This window comes from Prionailurus viverrinus, chromosome A3 (genome assembly GCF_022837055.1).
Source record: "Prionailurus viverrinus isolate Anna chromosome A3, UM_Priviv_1.0, whole genome shotgun sequence".
NCBI lineage: Eukaryota > Metazoa > Chordata > Mammalia > Carnivora > Felidae > Prionailurus > Prionailurus viverrinus.
Window position 1 is genome coordinate 9436108 of NC_062563.1, and position 16161 is coordinate 9452268.

A 16161-nucleotide genomic window follows, 5' to 3' on the forward strand; every position below is an offset into this window, starting at 1 on the left:
CTCTTCTGAAGATCACCAGTCCCTAGTATGGTTTGATAAATATCTACTGCAGACCTAGCAGGAAGCCATTAAAGTAGAACACACGTATGCTCTAACATGAAGCACACATTTGTCTGTTAGATTAGCTAGTTCAGTGACCCCTGGCATTTTCTTCTGTCCCAGGACGCTTACATTCCCACCTGTCTTCCATATGCAATGTCAACCCTGGAACAGATTTGAACACCTGCCCCCTTCCCCAGCAGAGCCTCGGTTCTGCTTTCCTCCCAGGGGAGGATAACAGAATGGACCGGTACCAAAGAGACCCAAATGCTCAAGACATTTTGAGGTGGAGAAGACAAGAGTCGCCATGATTCATTCAGCAAATTTTGAGGCTGTCTCATAAGCCTTACCTGTTGAGGTGAGATCTCGTTCTGATTAGCAGGGAGTGTCAGCCACTGCTGTTGCCGGGGATGGGGACTGCTAAGGCAGATGGACGTGGCAGAGTCACTGCAGACACACTTCCTCACGTTCTGCGGGTTGAGAAGCAAATTGGCCAAGCGATGTCATTCACACAGTGAAAGGTTTTAAACCTCCACACTGCAATTTAGCCCGAAGGTATTTGTGGAAACCCCTTTTCAAAACCTACATGTAAGACCACGTTCAGACTGTATGCTTCTTCATGCTTGGTCCTTTCCAGAAATGGGCAAGAATGCTCAATGAACACACTTAGCAGCTCACCAGGCAACAAATACCAAAAGACCAGAGCAACAAATCGCAAAATTGTGAGAAGATGCACTGGCTTGTCTCTTCACCCTGTCTTCTATGGACCTTTCTTCTGTGAGAGTCCTTGACCATTCATTGCCCATGTCCACAACAGAACGGACTCCGGACAGAAGTGATGTGCTTATTAGAGGAGCGCGTACTATCTAAGCAGGGTAGGCACTGGTATGGCTCAGCCACCTGTTTACAGCCTGAGTCTATTCTGATTGAGTGGCATCTTGAGGTAAATACACGTAATGTTACTACTTTTTTCTCAGGGCTCATACAGAGCCCTAATATAGCAATGGAATAGCTGTTTTAAGACTCACATTCTTGGAGGACAATTATTGGGTTGCCTTCCAGGCTTGTCGTGATCACTGTCCTGGTTACCACCCTACTCTGACCCACACTGCTGGACTCACGGGAACCCCTTTATGCAATGACTTTGGCCTCACCCCCATCCGAGCCACATTGATGGGTTCAGGAGCCAGGGCTGCTCAAAGTCCTATCTCTAAGAACTAGGTTTGGACCCAAAAGAAATTAAGTCTCTCTGTCTCTCTTATTTGGTCTCACTCTGGTTTTTTTTTTTTTCTCCCCCCCCCCTTTGTAATGCGAAAACTTTTACAGCAGCCGCCATATTGTCTGGTCTAGAAATTGGGAAGCTGAACATGGCTGCCTGCAATAAAAGAAAAGAATCTATCTGATGCCATTAAGCTGTCTATAATTTACTCCAAATTATACTGAACCAGATGAAATTGCCAATCTTTGACCATTTGAAAATTGACCACACTGGATAAAACTGACATGAAGTATATTTCTAGCTGTGCTATGATTCACGGTGGTGTCATCCTCTTCCGTGTTCTCTGATAATTGATTCGTTTTGCTATTGTTTCTTTTTCCTGCAGAACTAAATATTACGGTATCGTCACACATACTGTGAATCCTTACGGCATACCTGAGCAAGCGGAAACAACAGTTTGGCCTTGGGAGAGGGCTTTGCTAGCCCACACCTACTCTGTGGTGGTTTAAAACTTTTGTTGTGGGTTACTAAACCTGAAAAGTGGGCCTGAAGGGAGGGCCAAACACATTTTAGGTGAAGATCGAGTAGAAGCCATGCTAAAAGCCAACCTTTAAACCACAGTGTGAGGCCCTTCAGCGTATTTAAGAGTCTCCGTGGAGATAGTTTCTCAGGAGCTGGGTAAAACTGGGAAGGTGACAAACTGGACAGCCACACCAATGGATGGAGATACACTTGCGTGCATGTTTACTGCTTAAGATTCAAAATGGTAGAGACCTCTTTTTGAAGGAAAATATGACAATAAATCTATGACAACAAATGGATACTGGTAGGCAATTGAAAGAGATCTGGACGCTGGCTGGAAGTTGAGGTGGCCTTCAACCATGTTAGAAAGTCATCGTTATGATCAAAGAATGTTCTGGTTTTTACATGGTGGTCTATAGAAAGCATAATGCAGCTCTTCTTTTGAAGGCTCTGTGAAAAATAACCACAGAATCATCTTGTCACAAAGTTTTCCCAAGCTTGATTTGTGACTGGTTCTGGGATCCTGCTGCTTTGGCAGACTCTTGATCATGTCACCATCATTAGGAATATGCTGTTAGAGCTACGGTTGGGAAACCTAGCCTACCAGCCAATTTCAGCCCACCACCTGATTTTGCACAGCCCAGGAGCTGAGAATCATTGTTATACTTTTAAGTGGTTGAAAATAATCAAAAGAACAATATTTCTTGACATATGAACATTATATGAAATTACAATTTCAGTTCATAGGTAAAGTGGATTGGAATATGCCAACACTAATTTGTTTACATATTGTCTGTGGCTGCGTTCATTGCTAAGACAGAATTGAGCGGTTACAACAGACTGTACTGCTTGCAAAACCTAAGAAACTTACTGGCTCTTTACATTAAAAAGTGTGTCCATCTCTGTGCTAGAGTACCATAGCCTTTAAGTACCATAGCCTTTGCTTCTGGAGGACTTTTTGAGCAGGATATGGTGGGGGTAACTCAAAGGAGAACACTGGGTCTTCATCGATAAGGAAGAGGCTATGCCTGTTCTGTGCCTGCTTGTTAAGAAATAAATAACAAAAATCTGGGGTGCTGGGGTGGCTCGGTCAGTTGAGCATACGACTCTTGATTTTGGCTTAGGTCATTCATGATTCCAGGGTTGTGGGATTGAGCTCGACGTTGGGCTCTGTGTTGATGGTGTGGAGCCTTTTTGTGATTTTTCTCTCCCCTTCTTCCCACTCCCCTGCATGTGTGCTCTATCTCTTAAAAAGAAAGAAAGAAAGAAAAAAGGAAGAAAAAAAAAAGAAAAGAAAAAAGAAATCACAATCTGGCCTGAGATTCACTTTCATTGGAACCTGATTGTGAATTGTGGGAGGAGACTCAGAGCTAACACATCCCTCTAACTGTTGGGAGTTAATGATAATGACTATCAGGACTTAATTGCGGAAAGCCCAATTTGCTTAGACACCTTGTAGCAGATATCCTGAGAGGGGCAAAACTGAGAGCTGGAACAAAATATTCATTGACATTTTAGCACCTAGTTCCAAACCTATCCCAAGACCCTGTGGCTTTACCACCTTTGCACCCCATCAAACATGGAATATCTTTAAAACGAATCTCTTTGGGGGCACCTGGGTGGCTCAGTTGGTTAAGTATCCAACTTCTGCTCAGGCCATCATCTCGCCACTCAGGAGTTCGAGCCCTGCGTCGGGCTCTGTGCTGACAGCTCAGAGCCTGGAGCCCGCTTTGGATTCTGTGTCTCCCTCTCTCTCTGTCCCTCCCCCACTCATGCTCTGTCTCTCTCTCTCTCTCTTAAAAATAAAATAAAAACATTAAAGAAAAAAACGAATCCCTTTTGTTTTGCTTAAGCCACATCCAGCAGATTTTTATCATTTGCAACCAAGTAGAATCCTTATTTATACACTCCTGATGGTCAACAGAAAGGACAAAGACACAAGAGTTGCAGGCATTCATTTTATGGAGCCATAAGATCTTCCTGAATTATTTAGGTAACCGTCCACCAGCACTTATGACCACGTACCTCTCACACTTAACCCAGAAATCTTAGTTATTAAGGTGATGCTTCATAATCTTTGCATCGGGCAACAACATGGCAAAAATACTGATACACCTTAGGTGAGACTGGGGAGTACATAGTGTGTTGATGGGTAATAAGTAACACACCCCAGCTCTTTTAAAGAGAGCACAAGACAACATACAACTAAGACAAACCAAATGCCTCATCTATTATTCACAGATAGTTCCAAAGATTCAGTAGGTGATCAAACTGATCTTCCAAAGATGTATCCCGGGTCAGTGCAAATATCATGTGAGAGCCAGTGGTTCACTTTGACTGTCGTTCATTCTTTGTCATGTGTGCCTTCCGTCCTCTCACACCCCACCATCACTGTCCCCACCTCTACTCTAAAGTCACCCCTTCCGGCTTTCCCACCAGTCTCACTGTTCGGTGACAATATCAGGAACTAAACGATGAGAAGACAGCAGGAATGTACTATCTGCACGGACACGCAGATCAACAAACACCTCCGTGCAAGCCTGTCCCAGTTAGTGGGTAAATGAGTTCCTGCTTTAATTACTGAACAAGAATTGGCAAGAGTCAACGGATAGGCACTCTGTAAGACATGAAATATTCCTAATACTGAACCGAATTGTGTGTCGCTTTCTTTGGATTCCATCATTTTCATCCTCCCTCCTAACAAATCAGAACGGAAGACAGTCTGCTGACCAACAACATGCCATGGAAGGACCATTTGTGAATTTTCCATTGATACAACATTTTGCTCTTTTGTGTCCACTTCCAGGGACATTCATCTTTTGATGAACCCCATGGTTCCTCTTGGTAGGAGCACCTAGGAGCCCAGGGAATTCTTTTTCTAGTCTACTCTAGTGGTAGAAACACATCAGTTTCAAAAAGGCTGTGCTACATCGAGCACTCACTTTCCCTGCACTAATTCCAATAAATCCAGGAGAGAGTGTGGCACGAAATGGATGGACCAGTCCTGACTCAGTATAATGGAGCTTTTATGCTGACATGCTCCATTAGGGACCACCACACACATCTTCCTCAATAAACAAGCTTACTGCTCAAGTAATAAAGTCATTTATGGAGAGAAGTCAGCCAAAAGACCAGGACTTATGGGAGGTTCTCAGAGAGGAATCATACCAAGTTGGGTTGAAAGAGAATCCCATATATTCAAATCAAGAGATCATCTTTCAAGTGGGAGCCCTAATTTTTATGGTCCTCACCTTACCTTTTCTTCACGGGTTCAGAAAAGAAGGCTCATGTGTACCGTCCCAAATAGGGAAAGGGAATTTGGTGACTTTAAAGTCAATTAAGCCCGTCCTGAATATTAGAGTAGTTTTCTCTGCTTTTTTTCCAAAACATAAGAATTTCTGATCAAACAAGAACTTTTCCACGTTTAATTAGCCCCTTGTGTTCTGAGAAGAAAAGCAAAGGGGAATGTTAGAAAAAAGTCTCTTATTGAAAGTCACTGTTGCAAGGATTTTAAATTTTTTAGTTCTACTGATTATTAAAAGATGTCACAAAGAAGTGGGCATTTCCTTTTCTCCGAGTTCCCGTATGCTCTGTGGTGGAGACTAATTCTGTGCCTTTATCTAGGACCTTGCAAATCCAGGAGCTACAGGAGATGTGTTGATAAGGGGTAAACGTGAGATCAAAGAGAAACTTCTTTTAGAACATGGCTGCCTGGGAAAGAGATTGGAAGTCCCTAATATGCTTTACTGACCCTCACGACATACCACCGGCTCTTAATAGGACGCAATACATGCTTATTGACATTGCTGTGTATTTGCATACATATCTCTTCACATACAGGATATAGGACATATACATATATATATGCATAGCTATGTACATAAATATATATATAAACGTGTCTCTATTTATTTAGCAATCTAAATGAGGGTGTAAAGACCTCTGTACTTTTTTTTTTTTTGGCAATTTTAAATCTTTTTCTCCTATATTAAGGGCATCATATACATACAGTAAAGTGAACTTCAGGTGTATAAGGTAATGTTTTAGAAGTCTATGCCTGGCTAACCATCACGTAGATTGAGATAGAAAGCGCTCTCAGGGCTGAGAATTAACCCCAATTGAGCAGCTGCATCCCACAGAGAGGAGAGCAGTACCATTAGCACTGAGCAGCACCCCTAATTTCACACCCTAAATGGTTGGTGTTATTACAAATCGCTCTAGGAGGTGGAAAATTCCCAGTGACCAAACGCTGGCAGATGTCAACCCAACCGGTAATTCCACCCCCTGCTTCCTGATGGGAAGGGGTTCCTCCCACAGGAGAGTCTGAAAACACCAGCCAGCCCTTTCCTGGCCTCCTTTGCAGCTAGCCCATGTGACTGTTCCAGCCAATGGGGGCCTTCCTTGCACTTAACTTATGCGACTATGTTCCAGCCAATGGGGGCCTCCTTGCAGCTAGCCATGGGACTATGTTCCCCGCAGTGTGGGCTGAGAGAGGTCTCCCAGAGTCTTCTGGTGAAAGAGAGATACCTGAAGAGAAAGCTCTGTCTCTCCTCAGCCAGGCATCTGTAGACATGGTGCTTCCAGCTGGGGCAGCTGTTCACGAGGGAAGGCGAGGGCAGTATGCTGAGGACAGCAGGAAGATGGAGGGCCAGCCCTTGAGGATATGGTCAAATCTTGGAACCAGGGATCAGGAAACTTGTGTAGTGAAGGGTCAGATAAAAAATATTCGGGGTCACACACAGTCTTTATTTCATATTCTCCTCCCCTCTTTTTCTTTTCCTTCCTCTTCCTCTCCTGATTTTTCCTCTTCTCCTCCTCCTTCCTCTTTTCTCCCCCTCCCCTCCCCTTCATCCTCCCCCTCCTCCTCCTCTTCCTTCTCCTCCTCTTCCTCCTTCTCCTCCTCCCCCCTCTTCCTTTTCCTCTCCTCCTTCTTCCACCATCGTTCTTAGTTTGGGGGCTGTACAAAAACAGACGATGGGGTGTATCTGACAAACCAGCCATAGTGTTCTCTTTCTCTAGGCCAACCCAGCAACCACCTATCCCTTGAGTTCTTATTAAGGAATAGGATTTAAAAGACAAACCTGCTGTTTTTAGGCTACTTTAAGCCGGATATTTTGTTACTAAACACCACCCCCATGATACCGCAATGGGCCTACGTTCTCAGACTTGAAGATGTGGCACCTTAAAGAAAAATGAACAATAGGGGCAGAAGTATCTGAGGGGCCACAGGGGAATATGCCAAAAGTGTATGAGGACTTTGTTCTCATGCTTATTTCTTTATTTTGAGAGCGAGTGTGTGAGCAGGGCAAGTGCAGAGAGGGAGAGAGAGAGAGAGAGAGAGAGAGAGAGAGAGAATCCCAAGCAGGCTCTGTGCTCAGCACACAGCCCACTACGGGGCTCAGTGAACCATGAGATCATGACCTACGCTGAAATCAAGAGCCCGATGCTTAACTACCTGAGCCACCCAGGCGCCCCAAGGAGGTGAGAAACTCTTAAGAGCAGAGCCCAAGTACCAGTATTCCCTCCCCCCCCCTCCCAGCCGAATGATTTATACGGGTTGCAGCTGGCATCTCACCCCCTTCCACACCGTCAGTTAGGGTTAATTTCATGTGTCAGCTTGGTGAGGCTCAAGCAAACACTCATTGAGGGGTTGCTCTGGACATATTCCGTAGGCTGGTTAGTATTTGCAATCAGTTGACTTTAAATGAAAGAGACTACGTGCAATCATGTGGGTGGCCCGGCCCTTATCAGTGGAAAGTCTCCAAGGGCAAAACTTGAGGTTTCCCTAAGGGAAGGAGAAATTCTGCCCCCACACTGCAGCATCTGTTCCTGCCTAAGCTCCAGCCTGCTGGCCTCCCTTCTGAATTGTGACCTTGCTAGCCTCCCACAATCACGGGGAGCTCATTCCTCGAAAGAAATCACAGAGGTACACTTGAAGCTCATTATTCGTGGGTTCAATATTTACAAGTTTGCCTGCTTCCTGAAATGTGTTTGTGACCTCAAACTTAACACTCATGCGGCTTTCAGTCAATCGCGACATGCACAGGTGGCAAAAGACTGGAGTCCCCTGATGCACGCGTCCCCAGCTGAGGTCCAACAAGGCGGTGTTCCGCCTTCTTGTTTCATACTTCCCTCGTGCTGGAAATAAGCGTCCTTTGGCAATCTATTCAGTGCCACGCTTTTTGCATGCATTGTGCGCGCTGTAGGCGGCTTCGCTGTTTAAAATGACCCCCAAGCATAGAGCCGAAATGCTGCCTGGTTGTTCCCAAGAGCAAAAAGGCTGTGAGGGGGGCTTGCAGAGAAATTGTGCATGTTAAATAACCTTTGTTTGAGCGTGAATTATTGTGCTCTCGGCCGTGATTTCGGTGTTAATGAATCAACAATGTGTTGTAAATAAGGTGCCTTTAAACACAAACACACATAAAACAAGGTTATGTATTGATCGGTTCATGAAACCATTGCGACCAGAGGTGCACCGGAACCTAACTCTGTATCTCCCCTAGGATCGATGTCACTAATGCAGCGTTTGTGGCAACTTTATAGAATATACCTACCACAAATAGAATCTGAGAAACAAATATATACAGTAGTATACATACTACTCTATACCGCCCCCTGCCCCCCAACGCCACCGCTTTACCCATGGTTTTACTTTCTCATGGTCACCCCTGCTCTGGAACCAGGTGATCCCCGTTCTCCTGTCTTGTCAGAAGATCAGTGGTACCTTAATACAGTGTCACACGCTCATGTCACCCACCTCACTTCATCTTAGCCCTTAGGGCATTGTATCCTCTCATGTCATCAGGGGAAGAAGGGGGAGGACAGTACCCATACGATATTTTGAGAGAGAGAGAGAGAGAGAGAGAGGGAGAGAGAGAGGGAGGGAGGGACTACATTCACATAACTTTCTTACAGCATGTTGTTATAATTATCCTAGTTTATTATTAGTTATTGTTAATCTGCTACTGTGCCTGATTTCTTTTCTTTCTTAAATTTTTTTCACGTTTATTTATTATTGAGAGAGAGAGAGAGAGAGACAGACAGAGGATGAGCAGGGGAGGGGCAGAGAAAGGAGGAGACAGAATCCGAAGCAGACTCCAGGCTCCGAGCTGTCAGCACAGAGCCCGACACAGGGTCTGAACTCACACACCCAAAGATCATGGCCTGAGCTGAAGGCGGTCGCTCAACCCACTGAGCCACCCAGGCGCCCCTACTCTGCCTGATTTCTAAGTTAAGCCTTAACACAGGGGTGTATGTATAGGAAAACATACAGTATGGATAGGGTCTGGTACCATCAGTGGATTCAGGCATCCACCGGGGGTCTTGGAATATATCCTCGCATATGTCTTATGTACATACACACACATATTTTTCTGGAGAACCCTGATACACCAGCTCATCAAGTGTGGGCTCCCCAAGGGCAGGTTCATCAGAGAACAATGCCTTCCCTCCCTCTCGGGATAAAACCTGAGAAACCAGATCATGACAGACCATTGAAGCCAGCGGTGATCTGAGCCCTGCAGACCTACTGAGCCTCTCCTCCCTCTGGCCTGGGTCTGGCCTTCAGCTGACCTCAACCACAGTCCCCGTCCACGTGACCCCATTGTCTTCGCCCATCTCTTAGTCCCCTGCTTTCTGGCTTTCGACTGTCAAACCTCTACGCGCGGCTTCAGCCACATTCCACAACCATCGGAGTCTCACTTGCCCTGGGCCAGCATCCCTGGGCCAATATTTCTGCAACCTCAGCCCTGTTCCGGCATCCCTGCCCCCTCAGTCCTGTGCCAGCATCCCTGGTGTCCTATAGCCCAGCCCATCTCAAGACATGTTGGTACATGGTTCCTCTCCCTAGAATGTTCTCTTACCCCATCTTTTCTAGTTAACACTTACTTTTCTTCCATAACCCGGCTCCCACTTCCTGACTCCAGGAAGACTTCCTTGGCCTCCCTCGCTAGGTTCTCTTTGCTATTTACCTTTCCTCTACAGTACTTGGCACGACTCTCAGTTTTGTCATCTTCCGTTAGTATTCAGTCAGTTCTTAATAATTTTCTTAACGCTTCTGTTCCATGGATCCTCCCGGCAGTTTGGGAAAACCAGAATACTGTTATCAAGTGCGTGGTACAAAATACAGAAGATCACAAAGAAACTTGCATTTCAATATAATTGGTTATCAAAATATTTTCTTAAATGCCGCATGCTAACAGATGTGCTTTCTTATTAAGACATTAAATAACAAGATCTAGTGGAAGGTCTAATAACCACTGTAATTTTGAGCGGTGATAAGTACAAGTGATATTTTATAGCATCTGCAACAATTGTAATAAGATACAAAATATGGAATTTAGGGAGCAAAGTGAACAAAGCCACAGAGATTGCTAACTCTATCAGATTGTTGCTTAAATTCATAATGGAAAGGAATGGTAAACAGTTTTGAAAGTAAAGATAACATTTATTTATTTATTTATTTATTTTTTATCCAGCTTCACAGATTCTCTACCCCCTGCTGAATTCCATCTGTGTTCTCTGGATTAAAAGTCCAGATTTGTGTCTGAATTCTCTACTGGATCCTGAAGCTCTGAAAGGCAGTCCTGTGTGATTTTGCTCACCATTGTACGCAAGGACTTAGGACATAGTAAACACTTAATAAAAAGCTGCTGGAGGGCAAAATGGAAGGAAGAAAGGGACTCCACGGTATGCTGGGTATGCTCGGCTGAGCAGCCTTTCAGCCAGTGTTTTACAGCTCAAGTCCATTTTTATCTCTTGCAAACAATCTTCCGTGCTCGCTCTCTGCAAACCCACTAGGTTGGCTGTTCGTCCTCTGAACACTCCTATCATGAAGTACTTCCTTTCCACCTCGCTCTTGCGGAAATCGATGATTTCATTATCTGTCCTCTCACTCCTACCTTTTGAACGGGAGCTTTATCAAGGGTAAGAGTCGTGTCTGATTTCACGCTCTGTGTCACCGGCCTTTTTACCAACGCCGGGATCGGGATGCGGTTTTGTACTCAATGAATTTGTAAAATGAAATCAAATTCGGTTCTCTCCCTTTTCTTCCCCCCACAGAAGTGCCCTCTCTGTTCCTCCTCTCATGTCGCGTGGGACCCAGGCTGCTCTGTGACTCACTCCCCTTGCCTTCCACAGTCCTGCGATTCCTCCTCCCTGGGCCCACGGGTCACGGGTCAGGCAATTCTACATTCATGCCTTGGACTCAGAAACACACTCCATGAGCGGGAACAATAGTACGCATTTCATAAACCACAGAATTTGCTTTCTTTTCATCAGTCACCGGGAAACCAGGGACACGTATGTTCTTTGAAACGTGAATAACTTTCCTGAGAATCCCAAAGCAGCATATCTACTTGTATTTATCCCACCCAGCAGAAGAGAGCCAAGATTCAGTGGCCCCCAGAAGTCCCCGGCTTGAATGGCTGGGATCAGCAAGACGGGCACAGCCTCTAACCCCCTGCTCCTTCTGTCGCCCTGGAGTTTGCCAGAGGGATGGACACTGGCCGATTGGGACTTAGGCTTATTCTATTTGTCCACGGATTTGTTTGACGAGTCCCTTTGCTGGCCGGAGGAAGAGGAGGAAGAACAAAATACTTTGGAACGCGTCTGAAATTAAAGCAGCTGCTGTGGGCAAAGGGTTGCTTATGGACGGAAGATCTCCCAATCTAAACAAACACAAACCTTGCTCACTCACTTTAATTGCTGCATGAATATACCACTTTGGGTTTATCCATTCCCCTGTGCACAGGCATTTAGGTTTTTCTAGCCTCTCAGTATTACAGACAGAGCATATTCATTTTTGCAAGAGCCTCCTTGGGTACGTTTTTGGAGAATTTCCCTAATGATACACACTAGAATAGAATTTCTAGGTCATGGAGTGTGCATATCTTAAACCGCATCAGAGATAGCCAAATTCTCCTCAAAACGCTTCCATTAGCAATACAGGAAAAAGTGGCTACTGTTCCAAAATGCGATATTATCGGACTTTTTCATTTGAGCGATTTGAGGGGTGTGAGCTGGTAGACAATTGTAATTTTCGTGTGCACGTCTGTGACTGGTACCTTCTGGGAACTGTAGCTACCCACAAGTGCTTCTGATGCATTAAGGACATGGTTGTAATTAATCTGTCTAACAGCCCCGTAAGGTAAGTATGACTCTGCCATATTTTACAAATTTGCTTTCAACCCCACAGCTAGAATTCAAATCCCGGCTATTTTATTTACTTATTTTTTAAATGTTTGTTTGTTTGTTTGTTTATTTATTTATTTATTTATTTATTTATTTTTGAGAGAGAGAGAGAGAGCGCGCGTGCACAAGTGGGGTAGGGGCGGGCGGGGGGAGATACAGAATCTGAAGCAAGCTGCAGGTTCTGAGCTGTCAGCATAGAGCCTGACGTGGGACTTGAACCCACCAACCATGAGATCGTGACCTGAGCCAAAGTTGGACACTCAACCGACTGAGCCACCCAGGTGCCCCAAATCCTAGCTATTTTAAAGCATATACTTAACTACCCTGTGTTATAGCCACTCCCTCCCTCTACGCCAACAGGTAGACAGTCGATCATTGCTAAAGATTGAAACTCAGTATATGCCACTGTGGTTGTCACTTAGCACTTTCTCTCCGTGCCCCATCACTGTCGCTAACTTAAAAACCCAGTGAGCCTCTCTTCACAACCCCAGGGCCAAGTACAGGTCTATACACACAGTAGGTTCACAGTCTGTGACTTTTATAACAAAGACAATAATGGTGGTAATAAAACCCCAGTGAATTTCACAGACATGATAAGGTGGTGTGTGCTTTCTCTCTTTGTGGAATTAAGCTCCATACAGGTTAGAATCTTGTGAATGCAATGATTCTCCATTCTCCTAGAGTCTTCCTTGGAAGCTGGGACTCTCTTACCCTTTTCCTCCTCCTTTTCTTCCCCATCCCTCAATCTCAGGCCTTCTCTGTCTGTCTCTCTCTGTCTCTCTTGTTGCCTCTTTTCTCTTCCTCGATGTCTGATGGAACTAAACTTTTTTTTTTTGTTGTTTCCTTTTTTGACCTTCAGGAACGAATTTGCTTTGTATATCACTATTGTGAGGACTGGAGGGGTGATATGAGAGTGCTTCTGATAGAGTGAAGGCAATAACCAGATAGAGTTCCTTGGGGGGGATGATTTCGTCAACTGTATTGACTCATTTTTATTTTAAACTGGACACATCTGCTGAGGGACCCGGCAGGGGGGATGTCTCTTTATCATTCGAGACGATCCTACGAGACAGGCTTGCATAGACAGAGCGGGGCTTGATTTAGGGCTGTGTCCCAGTTGCCTGAGTGAGGTCTAGGGAATCAGACTTTCCATAATACACCCCGGATTAGTCATTCGGCAAGCAGGTGAATATTTGCTTTTGCAATTGTGCCTCCCTAAATAATCCAGAGAGATATAAAAACAGTGAATTCAGCTGCTCGTGAATAGTATGGATATGTGAGCTTTTGTGTGGTACCAATCCTTAGCAATATTTTTTTGTATTAAATACTATGAATCTACTTCACCTGTCAGCACTATTCAAAACACAGAATGCTGTATGAATAGAAAGGATGTTCTGGGATCTTGCAGATGATTACTGTTGCTAGGAAAACCACTTCCTGATATCTTTGTGCTTGCTGTATGTGTCTCTCTTTGTGTACAGCTTTGCAGTGACAAGCAAATTCATAGCACGGTATTGGGGAGGGATTGGGAAAGTTTAGAAATGTTTAAAGAACACTGCTTAAAGTTAAAAAGGGGATGTCATCTAAAATAATAGTTAAGAGTTCTGCCTGCTTTCATGTGGAGAATTATAGCTCTCAAAGGAGAGCAATGGGGCTGCATTTGTGCTATGGTGGTGCCGACTTCAGGGCCATTCCAGCCATAATTTTCTGGAACCTCAGAACTGGGTTATGCTTTTTTGGTGCCTGAGGAAATGACCGTCTTTTTCTCCTTGTGAATATTATGCCAATTATTGTCTCTATAGTGTCAGCTCTGCTTAATGTTGCTACTCTACAAGACCGATGGGAGGGAACCACACGCACTGTCTCTGGGACATAGCTGGGAATGAAATCAGAGCCCAGTAAGATAAGCCCATTCATTCATTTGCTCAGGACGGGCATTCTTCCCAACTCTGCAGCAGAGGTGAGATAGGTATGGCTCGTCCCAGAAACCGGAACTTCCTGGGAGACCCAAAAGCAAATATGGCGTCGGTACCCATGCCGGGCACAAAGCCCTCCCCACAACCCGTGTGACACGAATACATAAATCATGGCAGTGACGTCACATCAAACATCTGCATTCTCGCAAGAGCCCCTCATCGTTTCTGTAGACCATCCACAAATTGAGGGACCCGGGATCAGGTATTTCACCCCTCTGTCCTCATCTGTAAGATGGAGATAATGTGCTCATCCATTTAATAAGGCCGATGAGGGGACTCAGTGGCAAATGCATGCAAATAACTCATGACAGTGCCTGAAACGTGTGAAAGATTTCATTAAGTGTTGCTTTAAAGACCCAGGAGAGAAATAGCATGCCCTAACATCTAGTCTGTTCCTCATGCCATGCTCACTTATGGATCTCACTCTTCTTCACAGACTGATGTTCCAGATGTTGACTTACCATTGTTTTCTTGAAATAGGTCAAAGAAATAATCTTGCCAGCATGGGTTACTGGGTTTTTTAAACGAGTAATGTAATCATCATCATCATCATCATCATATTTATTAAAATGTTTATTTACTTTGGAGAGAGCAAGAGAGTGAGCGAGCATGCAGGAGAGGGACAGAAAGAGAGGGGAATAGAGGACCCAAAGCAGGCTCTGTGCCGATAGCAGAGAGCCCAATGTGGGGCTTGAACTCACGAACTGCAAGATCATGGGATGCTTAACCGGCTGAGCCTCCGAGGCGCCTGATCATCACCATCATCATCATCTTAATAACAACAATGATAAAGTGAACACTCTTCAATTATTCTCTATTAGCCACCCAACTGCACTTTTGTTCTCCCATTTGAGCCACCCCTGTCCCGTCACCTCGACCACACAGGAGTAGGAAAGGAGACCCGGAGGCCCAAATAAAGCTGGTGGGTTGCCGAAGGTCCCGGTGAAAACAGGACGAGGCAGCACCACCAACCCACCCACCAGCTGGTTCCACCATGGAGAGCCACCCACGGAGCCATGAGGGAGAAAACCGAGAGAACGGTGTGGGGGATGCTCAAACGTTATTTCAGCGATCAGGACCCTCGTGCCTGTCTCTGAGATTCCATCCTGGTTTGTCATGAAAATTATTTTCATATCTTGACTCCAGGAAAGGTTTGAGATAAACTGCTTCTGAAATTGCAACAGGGAACCAGGACGTGTGAATCGGAGACTTTTCTGTCTATGTTTCAGTCCCACAGAGGCCGTGGAACATTCCCATTCCAAGGCCACTGGGAGCCAGGACAGACCGTGACATCAGGCAGACTACAGGGTTTTAGGGATACCAAGAAAATGGACTTCTTTTCTAAGGCGCACCCTCTGTGAGCCCCACCACAGTGTTTCTGCCTTTATGGAATGGAGAATGAGGGCCAAAGCCATCAAGTTACAGTCCTCTCGCAGAGGACCCAATCTCTAGTTGATTGGTTAGAGTAGCCTGATCCCTACAGAATCCCATGCAGAGGGAACATGGTTCTGTTGCATCTGGGGCTGCAGAGGGTCTGGAGTGCGCACTGGGGGTGTTGCGGCGTCGCCGAAGGCAAAGATAGAAAGCGAAACAGGAGATGAAGGATTTGTAGAGATAAACACCTTCCTATTTCACTGGGGGCAAGAGGTGACTCTATTCTCCCTGGATCTGAGATAACGGGGTAGGCAGCTCTTGGAGCGTAGCCTTGGATGACACGTGCCAGATACCCTTACGTCCAAAGTGTCACGTTGGGCGTATCTTCTTTATGACTGCTGGGAGAAGCAAGACAAAGCCACCCCAAGCTTCCAGTCCACTGTCAGCACACACAGACGTAAAGGCAAGGCCTCTCATCCAAAGACTCTGCCCCCCCCCCTCCCCACCCCGTGACTGCCACCCTGGCACTGAAGATAAACTCTGCATGGCTCTTGATGGATGCATCTGCTTGGGGGTGGGTGGGGTCCAGCGACACCAATAGCTCCTGGGCAGGGGTGGGGCTGTGATGGATGGGATCCAGTTTATCTCCTGGCTTCCACTGAGCCAGGCTGCCTGGTGAGCCCTCCCCCAGAGTTACTTTGCAATAAAGAGAACAAGGAGTTCCATTACATTCCGTCAATCGCTCATTTGTATTTACAACTAACATTTTTTGAGGGCTTCCTATACGCCAGGCCCTATGCTGTGCCTTTTCTATATGTTATCTCCAGTGTGCAAACTGAT

General features: G+C 45.4%; 1 long non-coding RNA gene across 1 annotated transcript in view; it reads right to left on the bottom strand.

Moving 5' to 3' along the window:
• Nucleotides 1-389: 389 nt before the first annotated feature.
• The window catches only part of LOC125161569 (uncharacterized), a 95551-nt gene continuing 79779 nt past the window's right edge, over nucleotides 390-16161 (bottom strand). The window contains exon 3 of the long non-coding RNA XR_007150672.1: nucleotides 390-509. This is a non-coding gene — a long non-coding RNA (uncharacterized LOC125161569). The remainder of the gene's footprint in view (nucleotides 510-16161) is intronic.